The 17,267-nt window shown below is 39.3% G+C and overlaps 1 long non-coding RNA gene across 1 annotated transcript in view; it reads left to right on the forward strand.

The window, feature by feature from the left end:
* LOC113950065 overlaps nucleotides 1-17,267 on the forward strand; it is a 47,546-nt gene that overhangs the window by 4,982 nt on the left and 25,297 nt on the right. The window lies entirely within an intron of this gene.

Consider the following 17,267-nt stretch of genomic DNA (forward strand, 5'->3'; position numbering starts at 1 on the left):
ATGAAGGAAGACAAACGCCTAAACTAACATAGACAGTTGTTGATTTTACCAGCTGCCCTGCCAAGCAGAAATAATGCTGTAACAGATTTCTTAGTGGAGAGACAATTAATTGTGCTGCCCTCAGTAGGGCGTGGCACTGCCTGCTGTTATTGGTCTCCAGGGAGAGCACAGCAGGTCGTGCAGGTCTCGCACCTCAGGTAGAATCCAGGGGTGCAGGATCAGTGGCAGGAAGCCCTGTCTGCCCAGGGGCAGCAGCTGGGCTGAGGGTATCCCTCACTCACCAGAGGTGCAGATCACTTATAGCCATGGCACAGAATTGTGCTACAATCCTTAAAATGCAGGATTGTTTTGAGTGTAAATATCCAAGTGCCTTGATGATGGACAGCAGTATAAATGTCTAAAGCATTACTTATCTAAATAAATACAAGTTAGAGAAAAAATAACTCTGAAATCTTAACACTATTGACATTAGTAATGAACTGTTCTATTAAGTACTGAGGAAGCCCTGAAGAGAAAAATTCATCAGCTCTGAATTTACAGCTGATGGATAACATTACCAAATACAGAAAAATGGAAGTGTAGAGAGCTCACAGGGCAGTACTGCCCAGTGTCAGGCAGTCTCAATACACTTGCAAGTAAACAGCTGTTGAGGATAAAGAGTTTTAAGGAGAAAAAATAAGTTGTTTCCTGGGTACTATTGAACAACAGCATTTTTCCTGCATAAGCTCATAAAGAAACTGTGCTGAGAAGAAAGGAGAAACAGAGTTAGCTTGGGTGCTCTAATAATAGTGTGTGTCTTGGGTGCTCTAATAATAGTACTTATCTTCACCACCACCACAGCACCACCACTCCTTCGGATGTTTTGGCTGCATTCTTCCTTTTTTTCTGGTTAGCTTCCTGTAACTTATTTGTAGTATAGACACTGTGCTACTTTCCCTAATCTTTGTTTGCTGATTGATTTTTAAAGTTTGTAGACTTTGAGTAAATACATCTCTAAAGAAAGTTGTGCTAGCTCTCCTGCAGGAACTTGAACATCTATCCTGCCCATAGCAGTTGCAGCTTTTACGGACAATCAAAGAGGACAAGAAAAAAAAGAAAAAGAAAAAAAGAAAAAGAGAGATTACAGAGCCTTCTCATATATGATAAGCTCAATAGAAAACCAAAACTTTAAAAAATAAGTTTGGTTTGCAAAATAGGCCTTTTTTTCATCCTTGTACAATGTCTTCCAGAAGGACATTCTGGCATATAGTGACCTGGCATCAGTACTACCATGGGTATTCCTGCCAGAAAACAGAAATACTTACTTTCTGTCTCCATGGCTTTTTCTTGGCCATACTGACCCTTTATGCCATTCTGTGATTTTGGTTAGAACTGTTGGAAATGACAGTGTTTTCTTTCTTTTAAAATGTATGTGTGTTTTTGACCAAAATATCTCAAACTGAGCTACAACAAAGCCTCCATTATGGGGAATTTTTGGAGTGCGTCTTCCCTCTGTTCCCCAAGAGGCGTGAGGAGTATGCTCACTTCTTTCTGAGGACCAAGCAGTGAGACAGGCATTTACAGGGAAGATGGAGAAGGCAAGATATAGGGCAGACTCCAAGCTAATAAATCTGTAAGGTTCAGCATCTTGGGCTGCAAGCTGGTGCTGTTGTAGTCATGATCAGAAAGGCAGGGAGGAAAGTGGGGAGATAGGGGAAAGAGGCAGCAATAAATGTTGTTTGCCAGGAGAAGGGCAAGAAAAAAGTGTTGTCAGACATGGAAGCAGAACCCACTGCTGGAAAAGGCTGAAAGATACTTATCCATGGACTTAACATCAGAAAAGTTACTATGTGGACACGGGAGGCTGGCCACACAGGTTATTGAGGAGGAGTCGGCATCCAGAGGATGAATGTGAGAGGATAGGCCCAGAGGGCACAAGTCATGAGGTACTCTGAGAGTGAAAACAAATTATGTATAGTTGACTCAGTGAAGAACAGGCAGATGATACAGGATGACTTGATCAAAGAGAATTCCACAAGAGATGCCTTTGCAGGAGCTTTTCTGAGTGCAGACAAGAGAAGTGTCATTGCGTTTTTCAAGGTTTCTGGCAGGCAGAAAAGTTGCTTTGCTTTCAATGACAGCCAAAGAAGGTGGAGAACTGTAGTCTTGGACTCAAAAGGACCAGGAAAAATAGAACTCTGTTACAATTGAGTTGATCTCATGAAAGGTCCTAAAAAAAGGTGATCCCAGAGAGATGTGAATTTGCTCTTTGACAGAGTTTACAGAAATTTTACAGTATAGGTGTAACATCACCCATGTAGGGACAGCAAATTAGTTGGTGTTTCCAAGTGAATAAAATGAAGGAATAAAGGAAACCAAAAGAGAGCCATTTTAAAGCAAAAAAATGTTGGAGTTGCAAGTAGTGTATATAGTGGGATATTGTTAAGGTAAGACTTGTTGTAGGAAAGAACTGGATTTCCCCTCATGGCACTTGGTGAGGCACATTCATGTTGCAGTCCAATAGGAAAGCTTTTGCAGCCCATGTGAATTCCCCTGAGATAAATGGAAATTTCTAACATAGTCTGTGTAATACAATTCATTATATGGAACTACTTCTATGAATAAGAATTACTCAGTGGGAGTAAGGAACGTCAGGACAAATCTTAGGCTACTGTATTATGCTGTATTGAATACTACTTAAAATCACCTTGTGCTGCACTGAATATTATTTAAAAGAAAATTAGCTTAGGGAGATTCTTGTTTCCTGTTCATTTCAATAGAATAGGTCTGGGGATCAAAATACCTACTAAATCAGAGACACAAACTCTCTTCTGAAACACATGTTTATAAGCTCAGTTGTTCCATAACAGTTTTATATTGCTCTAACAGGAGTCAGCATTTGGCCCATAATAAGTCATCACTGTTTTCTTGTATCCACCAAATTATAGAAAAAGCCCACTGTAGAACATATGTTCCAGTGGAACAGCATTTCCTGAAAGCTGTTGGGCATTAGATCTCAGTTTCTCTCTCTTCAGGGCCTCATTCTCATCAGAAAAAGGTGAAGAATGACTTCTGCCCTACGCTACCCTTTTCACAAAAGCTAGAAATTCATGCATTAAGCTGACAAGAGCCTGGAATTCCAATCTTTCCTTTCAGGGTAACTGCAAAAAGTGGGTACTGCTGGCTCTTTTGTCAAGCTCCTGGTCCTAGAAGCTAACTTGTTATGTCTTAAAAGGAGGAAGACAGTTTCTGGTGCAGGTGCTGAATGTCATTTTGCAATGGTCCTACGAATAAAGCAAAGGACCTGTTAAATGTTTTCAGGGGGTGCTCTCATGGAACATAAGGACATCAAATGCCTACTTTAGGCATTCTGAACCAGGCCAAGAACCCTTTTTTTTTTTAGTGTTTCCATGTCTAAGTTTGATGCATGTGGAAATTAAGCTCGTAAGAGTGATGATTTTCAACTTAAATTCCAATAAAGGCAATGTAGGCTACTAGGTCACTTGTTTGCTTCAGATAGTTGTAGGTGATTAATTGCTATTCCTCTGCCTTTTGTTCTTCCCCCCCTGTGATTCATAATGCAAAAGGAATTTATCCTGTCTTTCACAGTATGGTGATATATTAGTAGGTGATTCCACAATAGTATTCAGTACCAGGCAGAGGTGTTTGCTTTGATCCCCAAAGCATGTCACTACATTAACTTGAGATAATTCCTGAAAGTGAGGTTTATTAAACTGACAGTGCTGCCCAGTTATGGTTTCACAGCTCTCAGTTCTGTAGCAAGACAATTTGGCACACTTGGAGCTCTGTGTTTCTCTGCATTGACTTCTATAAGCACATTTGACATTTTCTCCCTATCTGTGGTAAGAACCGAGCAGACAGATTCCTGAAAAAACCCCATTAGATGAGAACATACAGAAAAAGAGGAAAGACAAAATCATTTAAGGAACATAAGGAAACCACAGTTTGAGCATGTGACATTCAAGTCTGTGCAAGCATATATCAAGTATTGTAGCTTGAAACAGCCAGTAGAGTCCAGGAGCTGTGACTCATCAGGAGTGCTGAGGCACCTTTGATTTGACAGGTAGTTCTCTGAATCTTGATGTGAAATTTACCTCCTGAAACAATAGAAACACTTATTTTAAATAATTTTTTCTAGGAAAAAGAGTCAAAAAGCTGAGCAGCTGGAAGTCAACATCATATTTTCTTTTTAGCTCTTGATAAAATAAGTGTTTATAAGCACTGCTTTTAAACAGTTGTTTAACAATAAGAGTGTGTCCTTATCTGTTACTCTGTTTAAAGCCTTAGAATGGTAGATCTTATGCAATGACTGAAAGAAACAGTGAACTCCTGAGTTCTGATATAGCATTATTGCCACCTCAACTGTACTGAAACCTGTATTCCACAGCAGCACCATGTTGGGTTGTAACTATGTGAAATTCCACAATAAATACTTAGAACCTGAAGTTTTGGGTATATGGAAATATTGTGACTGCTATGATCCATTTGGGCTGCCTGTATAAGCTAAAATTATATCAACTGCAAAAGATTTGGGTAAACTCAAAGTGCCTGGCACATATGCCACCTGCCTTATGTCATCTGAGAATTTCTAATTTGAATTTTCAAGCTTACCAGTGGTTCTTGTTTCCATCATTCAGGTATGGGATAAGAGGTCAGTGCTGTTACTCTACCAGCAAAATAATGTTCCTTCTGCACTAAACTTCAGAAAGAAATCTGAATGTGTTAGCAATCCATGGTTAGGCTTATACAATTGTCTTCTCATTCTACTAGTCTCCTTTTGGACAAACTTTTTCAGAAATCTAGTTAGCTGAGGCTCCAGACTAGTTAAATCTTCAGTCCCTTTTAGAATGAGAAGTGACTTACTGCTTACTGCCCACTAAAGAAGATGTGAAATATTGGCTGCTTTGGTGAACATGCAAGTAGTCATATGTATTTTATGTAAGCTCTCAAAGGAGAACTTACAATTAGGTTAACAATGAGAAATTTAAACAGAAGTATCCTTTACTTATAGCTTTATTTCATGCGTATTCCTAGGACTGGACAAACGTCTAAGTACAACTTGCCAAAGTGAGCTAATGAAAATCACAGCAGGAGAGTCACAAAACTGTAGGAGAATGCCTGGGCTTGGCAGGGTTGCAGAAACAGCTCTGCTGTCCCTGTACAGCTGAAGTGGTTAGGACTGGCATGCAAGCATAACCTCATGATAAACTCACAGATCCTCACTAGGAATTAATCATTTAGCTACTTGCAGCCAGCAGTCTACCACCAAGAGGAAGAGGCTGTTATCTTTCTTTTGCGTATCATAAGGGCAAGTACATTTATCAGCACTATTGACCAGAGATTTAGCAAGGAATTTATGAGCTGATTTCTGTAATTTCTGATAATAGTACCATATAAAATTCCCCCACCATTATTTTATTTGTTTTGATGACGTGTAATATTACCATGACCTAAGAGTTGCTTTTGGTTTTGTCTGTTTCTAAAAATGCTGTACAGCCTAAGATATGGAAGTCTGACTCTCAGAAAATTTGAGCTATCATGAGTTCCTGTTAAAGAAAAATCATCCTCTTCAATGAGATGTCCATTCTGTTATAATGAAGTGCTTTGTAGTGCCATTGAAGAAGAACATAAAGCAAGAGAAGCATAGACATGCTTTCTGAGTTTTAATTGGAATAAAACTCTTATCTTCCTAAGAAAAAAAGAATATTGTATAACACATATCAAATGCTATTGCATTTGAATAACCTAATTCAAAGACTATGGGATAGCATAGTGTAGTTTGAACAGATGCTATACAAACTGTGTGTGTTCTGCAACTTTGTTCTCCTAAGTTGTGAGATTGATTTTCAGCTAACCAGCCAAGCAGTCCTTCGAAATACTACAGGCAGCAAGAGTCCCTCAGGAAGTGGTATTTGTGATTCAGTCAACGGCACCTTGCCCACTGAGTCAGTGTTGAGCCAGGATCCAAATGTGTTTCTAGAGTGTGGAATATAAAACTGAAGTCATGACTGTTGTGGCCACTGGGAAATTCACTGAACTATTGACGAGAACAGGGAAATTAACCGCAACATCCCAGATTCCAGACAGGGGTAATTACAACTTTCCCCCACTTACTTCACTGGGAGAATAATTCTCATTTTCTCTAAGCCCTGTACCATTTTCCTGCACTTAACAGATCACCATCCTCTAGGCCTGTTGGAAGGATGAGCACCACAACCCATATGTGCAGTCTGTCTTTCTGTGGAACTGCTGGAAATGCCAGATGTGGCACCTGCAGTTTTGCAATCTCATGACTTGCTCCTGTTGGAGACTTCAAAAGACACCATCACTGTAGCTTGTCAGAGCTTTTCCAGCTAATTCAACATTACAGCTGAAGGGATGCACTGAGACATTTGCAGTGTATTTCCTCTTCAGGCTCGTGACCCACTAGATGTGCACAGTGACTCAGAACAGCCTTTTCTAAAGAAAGTCTCAATTCATGGATACAAACCTCAGTTTAAACTGAAGATGCTCCACATGTGATTTTTCCTACTGGCTTTCACATGTCCAGTAGAGAATTGTTCTCTATTCGATAGATTTTCTAGTGGGTTTTTTTTTAAATCCCACTGTTATATAGACTTTAACATTTAAAAAAAATAAGTGTTCAAAACAGATGTCTAGTGTCATTCATCCACATATTAATTTATGTGAAAGTTTGTGGCAGTAAATTTGGTATCCGGATTTATAAAATAATACCAGAACTTGCTGTGAAAAATCACAATTACAAATCTCAAGTTGTCCAACAGGCAGTGTAAGTGCTGTAACTCTGCATGTAGTTGATGACATAGTGCTTAGGATTGTAAATATTTTCATGTTAATTGTTCACAGAAATCCTTTTTTCCTTTTCCTGATGTTCATTTTTTGTAATTATGAAATAATACCTACCTGCATTTGACCGAAGAGAAATTTTAGTAGGACTCTTGGTAATTCTTGTTTCGGACTTGCTAATGTTTTGGTTAAAATCATTACTAGGTACATAGAAATGGGTTGAATTTTGTAGCAGGTAATGTGTTTTGGATCATTTAGTTAGACTCTGCAATCTCTATGTAATGGCTAACTGATTTCTAGGGCTATGGAACCTATTAAACATTAGATAGCTCCTTTAGCAGGTGTTTGTAGGTGAAGTTTGTCAACGTGTGAGTTCCTCCATTAATACTGGGAATGTGTTTAAACATTGGATGTATCATCTTGGCTAGAAGAAGCGGTTCCTCAAGGGGTGATGCAGTAGCCTCCAGAGCAGAGAAAGGGACATAAGCGTGAAAAATTCATTTCCCCGGACACAACAGTACTAACTCTAAGCACCTGCTGGATCTGGACTTGCAGGTCTGAGTCTCTTTTTTCTTAAAGGAGTAAATTATTCTGTCAGAGTGAGGAATAGAATATTTTTTAATGTGAGAAACTGTGGCAAGATTTCACTCTGAAACATGATCAGGAAGTTCTCTTGGTGTCATATAGAGCACACACCAAATAATCCTGGTCTCTCCCCTTCTCCTTCCTTTATCTTTCCTTCACCATCCAAAACAAAATTTTCCACTTGGTCATGAAGGAAGAGAGGGAGCCTGGATGCTACCCCAGGAGAGAAAGCTAGAGGAAGGGCTGGGTCACTTAGAGAAGCAAACAGGAGGAGAAGGAAATGGTCAGGAAAAATAAGGCTCTAAATACAGGGCTAAGTATGTTGAAACACTTCTAAAGAGTTGAGGAATGGGAATAATAAAGACAAAGCAGTTTAATCATATGCAATTAGTAAATGGAACTTCCAAAGCCTATGGCCTTGTGTGAGACCAACTGCCAGCAACATTAATTTAGAGTGCCAATTCTCACTATCTATTTTACCAGAAATGCCTGTCTTTGTAAAATTCCTGGTACTGCTTCACCCTACAGGCCACCCACATAGCGGCCTGGTTGACCGGATCTCCATTTTGATCAGAATCTTACTGATGCCTTCATCTGTCATATCCTGCCTGTTGCAGGACCTTTCTTTGTGGCTTCACTCTCCCTCAGATATGATGATTTAGGCTGTCTGCGTTCCAACACTTACAAAAACCCCCAACAACACAAGAAGTTGATCCAGTTCCCATTTTGGTGTACTTTGCATGTGCCTATTAATGACTGTTGGAGTTAGAAAACCAAATAATTGTTGGTCTTCGTACTGTGCAAACATACACTAATGTATTTAGTGTTAGCCCATCCTAAGTATTTCTTCACTCATTTTTTCCAGATTTTGCTTGTTCTAAGCGTTGCTTTTAGGGTACTTCTTCAACTAGCACATTTCCTGTAGTTCTGTGAGCATCTATAGGAGCCAAGCAAGCTGTTTCTGATTATGTTGGGATTTTGTAAGTGCGTTGCTCTCATTTTATAGTGCTGAAAAGACTTGCACAGTGCAGAAAATTAAAAACTTTTAAAAGCTCTTCAGTCAGGAATGCTGGTATCTTAGACCTGTATTGCCATAGCATGGAAGCTCACAGAGTGCAGGTGATGAGTTGGCAAGAGCTGTGGGATCACAGACAGTGGAGCCCCTCTGCAAGTCCACTGGCTTCCTGACAAATTCTGCTCTTAAGGGCTTACAAAAAAGACCTGAAAAAAATAGTAACATTGTTATTTTTAGATTTTCTTTTTACTTGACTATCTCTTTCCTATCCTGGACTTCCTTTTGGATATCCTTTCATATCCTGGGCTGCATCAAAAGCAGTGTGGCCAGCAGGCCAAGGGAGGGAATTCCCCTACTCTAGTCTACTCTGGTGAGACCCCACCTGGAGCACTGCATCCAGCTCTGGAGTCCGCAGCAGAGGAGGAACACTGACCTGTTGGAGCAAGTTCAGGGATGAAGCACCTCTCCAATGAGGAAAGGTTGAGAGAACTGGGTTTGTTTAGCCTAGAAAAGACAAGGCTCTAGGGTGACCTAATTGTGGCCTTCCAGCATCTGACTGGAGCCCACAAGTAAGATGGAGAAAGACCTTTTATAAGGACATGTAGTGACAGGACAAGGGGGAATGGCTTCAAACTGAAAAGAGAGTAGGCTTAAATTAAATGTTGGGAAGAAATGCTTTCTTGTGAGGGTGGTGATACCCTGGCACAGGTTGTCCAGAGAAGGTGTGGATGCCCTATCCCTGGGAGTGTTCAAGGCCAGGTTGGATGGGGCTCTGATCAACCTGGTCTAGTGGAAGGTGTCCGTGCCCATGGCAGGGGGGTTGGAACTAGATGATCTTTTACGTCCCTTCCAACTCAAACCATTCTATGATTCCTAGCCTTTGGGGGAACTGTGAAGATATAGATACATGCTGAAGTAGTTAGTTCAAGTTGTGGGGAAGGGTTCAAATACCTTTAGTATTTGAAATCTTTCTGGAAAGGTTTTACATTGCCAAGTATCTAGGCAGCTCAAATCCCTTCTAAGTTTGGCTTTAGGGAGATTTTTTACAGTCCATCAGAGAAAAGTCATAGAGCAAACAAAATGCATTGTCCCTTCCTGTACTAGGCCTGGTTCATGAACAGGATTTTTTGCTGCTTCCTGTGCTCTGCTATTTCTGAGCCTCATGGGAGTGGCAAAACTATTGTGTATCTGATTAAGAATTGAAAGGGCAGAATTATTTCATCCTCTCCTTGGAAATGCAAGTCAATGATAAAATGGCTAAGAATAGGTAAGGTGACACCACTCCTTGATGTCTACTTACATTGCTCTTATACAACTCATTTGCTTACAGTGGACCTCTTTGCTTTATCCAGTCTGCAACACGCAAAAACTAGGTGCTGTCTTACCTAACTGTAAGAGTTGTAGCCAGGGTACACACAACTCTCTGGGATGAAGATTATGAGAGACTGAAGGTCAAATATTGATAAGAAACATGTCTTGTACCCACAGATCTTTTTAGGTGTATTGAGGCAACTTCCCCATTTCCTTCAGACACATAAACAAGAACACCATGTTCAGTGGCAGGAGGAAATTTCTGTTTCTTTCACTTCCTGGGAAAGTACTTTTTTTTATTTTTTTTTTTTGTAGGTGCAGGATGAAAACATTGCATTTTCACAGTTCCCTTTCCAGCCATGAGATTTCTTTCTGAAGTGTGTGGCAATAGGCATAGTTACCAGATGAAGACCTCTGTCAGATGCAAACCTCACTAGACCTGCATATTACTTGTCATCTACCTGAAGAAGCTCATAGATGAACACCTCGCCCGTCTCTGCCTCACACATTTATTTGCCTTAAATTCTTATCTATATGTGCAGGGGGAAAGTAAAGGAAGTTTTTCAAGGTCATAAGCAGTCAGATTGAAGAGTAGGACAGAGACCTGCCCATTATTCAAGTGCTTGAATTTTAAGCCAGAGGTTTCCCAAACTGCTGCCTGAAGAGGGCTGGGTTGTTATTATGAGTCCTCATTCAGCTATTTCCAGTGGCCTCAAAAACAAACCTAAAATCTTTTGACACCTACCAATGTGAAAACATACAGAGCAGAAAAAGAAGAAAAGGTCAACAATCTCCCCTCCAGAGTTCAGGGGAGAGGTAAAATAATTTCCAGACCCACTGGGTCAATGCACCCATCAGCAATTATTAGGAATAGTACAAAGACTGGTGCTGGAAACAACCATATCTTTAGCATTACAGCCATTTATTCATATTACTTCACTTTCCTGCTACTTTTTTGAGTTCCCATGGGTTGGTAGAGAAGTTGTGAATGAGGGGTAGGCATATGTTGACAGTTATGAGAGAAGGTCATGTAGGGCAAGCGCCATATTGAGGTGTGATTCACTCAATCAGGATATTTCTGAAGAGGTTTTTCGTATGTGTTTCATGGACAAAAATTCAAATAATTTAGAATGGATGATATTAAAAGTTAAGAGAATTTCGTGGTCTCTAAGTGAACTTCATACAAATGTAGTTCCTTTTTATTGTTTTTGTTTCAAAATAAGATGTTAGAAATGAAAGTCCAGTTTTGACTCTTTTTCTCTGACCTGCCAGAATTGAGTTCTGTTTCCAAGTTTCATTTTTAAATGCTTATGAAGAGTCAGTTTCAAAACACAAGAACAACAAGCTGATAATTTTGACCCTAAAAGAACTAGAATGCACCAGACATCATGAAATCTCTTCAGTTTTGGAGGTGACCAGGCAGGAATGAGTTTCACGTTATGAAATTGTAGTCTGCTTCACTTCTCTCTACCAGTAAAGTGAATTATTTTGCCTGCATAATTAATAAATAAATTTTATTGCTTTCAAGAAAAAAAACATTACTTCTTCCTTGGAAATAATTTTGGGAAGGCCTTCTAAGAAAAACAAATATTTTTATGCAGCTGCTTGCCTTAAAAAGTAGCAGAACGTTCCACAACATATTATTCCAAAAAGATCAAAAATATCTGGCACATATGGAAAAGATGTAAAGAGAAAAAATGGTTCCATGAGGGAAAGCTCTTCACTGCACTGGTCTGGTGGGGTAGGAGCTGAACCTATTGCCAGTGGGAATTGCTTGGGAGGACGTGTCTTTTCTTGGGCTTCCAGATAGATCAATAAAACAGCTCTCACCTGAAAGTAAGGTATAGCTGAGTATTGCCACATAAGCAGCATAAATTAAAGAAGTTTATCTTTCCCATATTAATTCTAGAAGTTATCTGACGTGATGGGGTCATGGGTTGAAATTACATCATGTCCTTACACGGAAGAAATCCTGTGTTACTCTAAAGACGTGCAGAGATCATGGTTTCTGTAATATGTTTGAAAGTAGTCTGTGATAACAGAAAAAAAATTTGTCAAGCTCTAAAGCAAGGGACTTAATTACCTGATGCTGTAATAAAAGGCAAGGGGTACAACGTACTGTTTTCTCTCCTGTTATGGAAACTTTATTTTCACCTTTCCAAATGAACCAAACTTTGCAAAGAGATATGTTTCAGGGAATGCTAGCGGTATGAATTGCTCACAGCCAATCTGCAACATCTCAGAACTCACCAGTGTATCCTGCCTGACATTGCATGAGCATTTGGTCACGTCGTATTTGTTTGTGTATAAACAAGAGGGGGCTGTATAGTTTTGTTTGGTTTTTAAAGATTTTTAAAGTATGATAAGAATACTCCAGTGTGTTGTAATAAATTCCCTGTGGAGTTCAAAGTCATTGTTGGCTTATCTTGTAATCTAGAATTGATACTGACAAAAAATATGCAAACACAGATTAAATTAATTAAGATAACTTCTTGGCTAGAAAGGAAAGAGTAAGGTTTGGGCTGGCTTTTTAGTACTTTCGAAATAAAATAGTAGCAAACAAAACAATTCTTAAAATTCTTTAATTAGTAGCTGAATAGCCATAGCAACCATTTAAATACAGAAAGACTGAGTCAGTAACCTCTTAATTATTGTGAAAAACAATAAAACAAGCAGCCTTTGGAAGAAAGATTTGTAGTTGTCATGCACCAGGTCTTGCTAATTTGACGCACATTAAGGAACATAGTTATTTTAGGACAGAACTTAAAAAGAGCTAGCTAACTCCCTGCAAACTGTATCTAAAATTTTCTGTAATTCAGGTGGGAAGCACAGTTAGTGTAAATATTCCTCAGGTATCTTTACCCTCACTAACTTAGCTTACATCTAGGAGAGTTGCAGGGACGTGTGGGTTTCAATGTTAGGCCTGCAATCCCTTTGGGGTGTGTAGAGCTCAGGCTGCCACAGCTATGCTGGCAGCACTGAAGACTTGTGCTTAAAACTTCTTGGGATATGTTTACACAAGTTGCAGTGCCACTGGATTGAACCCTGCTCAAATCTCTGTTGCACAGGCATCCAAGTTACAACCATTTCCAAGCTGCTTTTCTGTGGGCTGCACCACTGTCTCAAATCCATAGAGCAAATCTTTTTGAACTCCAGTTCTCTACCACCTCTCTCATGCCAAGGCTTATAGCCCTATCCTACTGTCCACTCAAGTGCCAACTCAGTGATGTATTGATCCAGCTTCCAGGCATGAAGTAGTGGGATAGATTATGTTCTCACCTATAGCATTTGTGTTTCCTTGTCCTACGTAATTTTGGTATCTCAGTCCTGAAATTAGTCAAGCTGTACGTGCTTCTGCCGTTCTGTTTGCTGAGGTGCATGTAACATACAGTGCTGGGAAGGTTTGTCATAAAATTGCTTGTTGGCTTTATAGTGCAGGAAGCTCTTCATTGAATCACTAACCTAGAAAGGAAAAGCAAGCTAGTATGAGCAAAGTAGCTGACTGATGGAGGACTATGAATTAGTCATATTTACTGTAGAATGTCATATTTACAGTAGGATGTGTTCCTAAGATAGATGTCTGTGGGTACAGTTCTCTGTGAAATTTGTGTGAAAGGTATTGATGACTTGTCCATTACCTTATAGCCCCTGTCCTATGGGCTGTTATCTTACCATGTTCAACTATTTTCCCCAACTATCTCATTGTGGGCAACCTTTTCCTGGACAGGCCAGAATATGCTCTCCCAAAGATACTCCTGTACCACCAGAGATATGCCCAGCAGACACCATTAACCCAACTCCCCTTTCATCAGTTCCCCCCATCTCTAAATAGTTTTTGTTTCCCTCCTCTCCTCAAATTGTTTGCTACTTGTGGCAATCATGTGGTTGTTGAAATAGATTATTTTTCTGGTCTTTCTGCTGTGTGGAGCTGTGACTGGAAAGCTGTGTCACTCCACAAGGATAGGGCAAAAAGGAAGGTTATCCTTTAGTTACTTCCTAGCTGTATGTTAAATGCTAATGATTTGGGTATGTGACCCATCAATTTATTCACTGTAGAGAGAGACTACAAGAGTGAGGGGATCACAAATTGCAAGCCTAGTAAACACCCTTCAGCCTGGTTTTGTAAGTCAAGTTACTATTCTCTCTCAAATTACAAAAGAATTTGGAACAGTTAAGGCTTCCTATGTGTCTTGGTTTCCATCTATGTCTGAACTTTTCTATCTGATGATAACTCTGCAGTCAGTAACCAGTGTAGTTCTCTCAAATAGGTATAATGAGAACTCTTGCTGCTGGTTTTTTTAACTGCTGAAGTAGAGGTGGAACTCTGAAATGGCTCACATTACCAGCTGGGCTGAAAACCCGGGAACACCAAAGTTTTTGCCATAGTACCCAGTCCCCAGGTAGCATTTCAGTGAGAAATCAGTATTCACAGATGGACTAAGGAAACTGTCACATTGCCCGCAGTCTTAAATTGTTTCACAGACTCAACCAAAACTTGTGATTAAAAGTATATAATCAGCTTACCTTTTTAACTTTCAGGTGTTTCAAAAGCAACTGAGCCTGTTATACCTGCAAATTCCTGCTTATTTTTTCCCTTGAGCGACAATATAGCCTAGGGCTGTGCCATCTTGACAGCTGACAGCAATTTTGAGAAGGTACTGTGGCACTGCCAAATATCATGCTTGTCACACTGTGCTTTAAAAGTAAACTATTCAGTGCATGCAGGAAGAAAGCACCATTGCATTTTTCTTCCTAAGGTATGAATGTTACTTAAATAATAAGAAAAATACCTAGAAAAATAGTACACATGTTCCACTGTGATGAAGTAGCTCAGTTTCGGACTGGTCATTAGACTGATCATTTACAAATAGTGAGTCAAAATATGTCCCCAGCTACACCCTTAGGCTGCCACTGACGTCACAGTTTGTGACCTTCGAACAGTTGTATTCATAGCTATCAGTGGTGCAATTAGGAAATGTAATGATGGTGCTATTGTATGCTACTTTTACAGAATCATTAGCTGTAAGAGTAAGAGCTCTGATTTTAATAATACAGTTAGAAGGAGACAGTACCACTAATAGTCACAGCCACCAAATACTTTCCTGTAGTGGTTCTGGTCAACAGGAGCTCCATTTATTCTTGGGGTTTTTTTTTGTAACGAAGATGGCCAACCATTTTTAGCCACTTGAGATGAACAGGGAGGAAGCTCATCCAAGTTTCAAACAGGTTTTCCATCAGTCCGTTAAAAATTTCTACTACTAAAAATACAAGTAAAACTAGAATTTCATTTGCCTTTCTCATTTAGCAAAACCAGTTTAAAAAGTATTGAAATGCTTCCTAGCTAGCAGGTCAGCTCTTGTTTTGCCCTTTTTAATAAGAAGAGAAAAATGAAACCCGCATCCATAAAACAGGCATATGAAGTTTAAATATGGAGAAGAGACCAACTTGCTGCTTTTGCTGCTCCCAAGTGTGTGGGAAAGGTGGAAGGAAAGCCATGGTAGAGACTGGTATAGCTAAGGGGCTGTATTGCCCTCACTGCCAGCTGGAGCTGTCATCTCCCACACCCTGATCCTTCCTCTAAAGACAACCACAGGCACACGTTTGATTGCTTGCAGCTCTGGTCATTACTCACTTCCAGTTGTGCCCTAAGAATCACCTGCTCTAGGCAACTGCACTTTTACCTGCATCAAAACCAATCCCACTCAGAAATGTGGCGTTGGTTTTGAAAGACAAAGCCTCCATGCAAAGTTTTAAAGTTCTCCTGAACAGTCTCAAAGTTAAATTTCCATAACACATTATCTGGATTAAAACCCTGATAAACGTACTACATTTGCGGGCGATACCAGCTGCAAATTGCATCTGGGATTCTGGATACACCAATAGTATGAATAAGTTGCTTAGCTGCAGTAGGAGGCACCAAAAGTTTAAATTACATTGTTTATAGGTTAGTGGGAAAACAGGGTGCAAATTTAAGTGTTGAGTTCCATTCCAGGGCTCTACTTACAGATATCTTTAGTGAAATCATGTGAGCATTGGAGTGCCTTCAGGGCAGTGTGTGTGACTGTGCATGATGATTTTGGTTTCATTATTTTCATTTTTAATGGCTCCACAGTGGTAAATCCCCTCAACTATTATTTCTGTCTTTCAGAAAATACTAAGAAAAGTAGCCTTCTGTTCTAGAGACAGAGTAGTTTTGAAAAAATTAATAACAAGAAATTCCTTTGAAATTAAGATCTTTTCAGATGCTCATATTTCTCTGACTCCTATATCAGCCTTTACTTGAAAACTTTGGCCTTGTAATTTAAAAAAATTGTAAATATTTGTATTTTCATGATGCTGCATACTGCACATTCTTTCATGGCATTTAATGTGTTCCAGTTCGTAAAATCAAGCTATCACAGGAATCCTTAGTACTTACTAATTGGAACAGATTTGTTTATTCGTGAAGTTTGAAATAAAGTGGCCTGTCAGGCCAAAGTATACAGCTCTCCCACAGCACTTGGGACATTGCATTTCCTCGCATGCCAGCTGTCTCTAATGCAGTCACAGGAGTTCTGGGTCGTTCGTGGTAGATTAGTTTAGTTTGGGTGTGGAGCAATTTTTAAGATTGCATAAAGGACCTCGATATGTGCGTTCTATATTTAGAATAAAAAAGCACTCATGTCCCATGCTTACAGGTGATTCAGGTCCATGAAGCGTATGGAATTTCCTTGAGTACATTACAGTGCTGAGTTTTTTTAAATGGGTGCTTCAGTTCACCCCTTTTAAAGATTTTTTTGAGTTGACACTTGTTTGAAGTTGACATCAGTATCTTAAGTTGATCACCCCAAACCTTTTCTTTTTTTCAGGTATTTTTTGAAAGCTATTACAATCTACACAGATTTTCTTTTGTTGGTCCTTCAAAAGCCTATGACAGAATAGGATTTTGTTGTTTTAAGCATTTTATAAATGCATAGGAAGTCGTGCTTTCAAAAAATTCACAATTCAACTAATGCACCATTATTTGGTAGGAAAGCAAATGAGAAACCAAGGTATGGAAAGTTCAGCTGGCAGAGCAAGGTCATAAAATTGAAATGTAGAAAGAGGAATCAAGGGAAGTAAAATAAAGATTCCCCAAATCATTTCCATAAGCTCAATTCCCAAGTCAATTCCTGTGAATCTCTGTACTCTTAAAATTAATATTGCTCATAGACATCTACCTACTTAATAGATATCAGGAGAGGTGCATTGAAATATTGACAAATTGTGATCTTCAATCTTAAAGATGACATATCTATCAGAAACAATCTTTGCTATGGTATGATATGGTGGTAATTTCTGTGGAGATCAGAGATTTGTGTTTGATTGTCCATTATATTAACTGAGTTAATATTATTAACTGAGTTAAAACAAGACTTGTTTATTTTCCACTGATACATGGTTTTGGCATTTCCAGCTGGAATGTTTACTGGCTGAAAAAATGTATTTGTGTGCTAGTTCTTTAGAGAGCATGACACTTGGGAAATGAAACGTCAGACTTTAAAAAAAAAATCTGCATAGTTAACAGGAG

This window comes from Corapipo altera, unplaced genomic scaffold (genome assembly GCF_003945725.1).
Source record: "Corapipo altera isolate COAL_440 unplaced genomic scaffold, ASM394572v1 53, whole genome shotgun sequence".
Taxonomy (NCBI): Eukaryota; Metazoa; Chordata; class Aves; order Passeriformes; family Pipridae; genus Corapipo; species Corapipo altera.